Consider the following 2,021-nt stretch of genomic DNA (forward strand, 5'->3'; position numbering starts at 1 on the left):
GAACCATGCATAGATCAACAACAAGGACTGGAGGAAAGAAGTGAGCGGAGCTCTGGAGTGTGGGAATGGGTGGAGGAGGAGCCTCAGGATGGAGAGCTCTGAGGGCCTCAAGAATCCACTGTGATGAAACAGGGGGCATGGAGCCGTCTGAGCAGTATGGCCACAGGGTTGTTGCAGATCTGGTGGGCCCTGGGGGAGGGACTGGGCTGGCATGCAAGGCACACTCCTTTAGACAGCCGGACAGGAGTGGTGGATGGCAGTGGGACTGCTTTGAGGTATTGCATCAGGGTTGGGGTTCAAGGGATCAGACTGCTGGGACCTGCCTAGTGTGCTGGGAACCTCAGATAGATGGCTGGCACCAAGGGGTTACTGGGAAGAGACACTCAAGCTGGCAATTGCCAGTGCTCGCTGAGCGCAACAGCACTATAGAAGTTGACTCTGAGTTTTAAGGTTCCAGGGAGGAGGCCTCCGATGCCTCTAGCTCTACCTCAGGGCAGGCGCCTTTGGATGCACTCTGTCTCTGGGGGCAAGCCCAAAGGGGTCCAGGCTTTGCTGGAGACAGGGCTCTGCTACTTGAGGCTCTTCTGGGAAGAAGGCTTTGATGTCCCTGGCTCAGCCTGCAGCAGGACTCTGGAGGCCCTGGCTCTGTTGGTGGGCAGAGCAGAGTCACTTCTGGCTCAGCCCCAGGCAGGGCTATGCTTCCCCACACCCTCTGGAGGGCAGCGTTTGGTGGCTCAGAGTGTTGTGACAGTTCCAGAAGGGAGGAAGTCCCGGAACTGTACTCTGGGATATTCAGAGTTCTAGAAACTTCAGCCAGATATGGCTGAAGTTCAACAGTCTGGAGAGGCCATACTAGCCCAGGCTCAGCCCTCCCACCTCCTGTCACAGTAACTGCTTCAGGATACTGATGTACTTACTGCATTTTTAGCTCTTTAAAGTTGAGGGTTCTGAAGGGACAGGATCAATCCAGAACTCGCCATAGGTGGTTTCCCAGGCTGTTCCTGAGAACTTATATAATGTCCTGATCAAACCAGCTTACAGCAATCTGCTTTGCAGGCAGTGCAGGCTCTTCAGAGCATGACTGGTGAGAAAGGCCACTCAGTCTTTGGGCCTGCTGAGCTCTGGGGTGGGGGGGATAGGAGTAAACTGGGCTTGGGGTCCAACGGTAAGATGCTAAACCATGAATATGAAGACAGAGCTGCAAGGCCAGGAGAGGTGCACACCAAGCAGGTCCAAAGGTTGATGGGTGGGCAACAGAGGTGGTGACACATGGCCAGGAAGGGGCACAGTCAATGGATGAGGGCTCTGGGGGCCAAGAATGCAGAGGTCAGAGCACGTGGCCCCTCCAGCTCCAGATGGTGCCTCCCTGACTCCATCAAACCAGTATGATCTGAGCCAGCTGGCCCTGACACTGTGGTGGGCAGTGTCTCACTCCCTCACCTGACAGGAAAGTGGCCAGGGCTGCAGGGTCAGCTACAGACTCTGTGGACCCTGGAGCTTCTCTCTTGGGAATTGAACCAAGCCCCACATTTTGTTTCCCAGAACTAGGCCTGAGCTCCTCCAAGGGGTGCTGGAGCTGAGTGATCTCCATTAACCTTTTGATTTGTCTGTTTGGTGCATGGCTTCAGCCTGAGGCCTGCTCAGTTGACAAGGGGACGTTGAATACTGAGTGGCAGCTTCTGTACTAAGCTTCTTAGATATTGTTATTCCTGATCCTGGACACTCAGCTTTATGGCAGGAAAAGGCAGGCATCTCTTAGGAGTGAGTTTTCTTCATCTCCTAAGTTTTGGTATCCTTTGTTTCTATTGTTGTCTCCATTGCTTTTTCCACATTGAGGACCAAATCCAGGACCTTGCACATGCACTGGCGTTGGGTTATACCTCAACCTCTCAGAATGGTATTAAAAAGGGCTGGCCGAATAGCTCAGCAGATTAAAGCACTTGCAAGCAGGCGCAGGGGTTAGTGGTTCAATCCCCAGGACTGCCGTGCTGGCCCCACCCCCAGAGCATGCTGAGACAGCA

This window comes from Octodon degus, unplaced genomic scaffold (genome assembly GCF_000260255.1).
Source record: "Octodon degus isolate 3935 unplaced genomic scaffold, OctDeg1.0 scaffold00298, whole genome shotgun sequence".
Lineage (NCBI taxonomy): Eukaryota > Metazoa > Chordata > Mammalia > Rodentia > Octodontidae > Octodon > Octodon degus.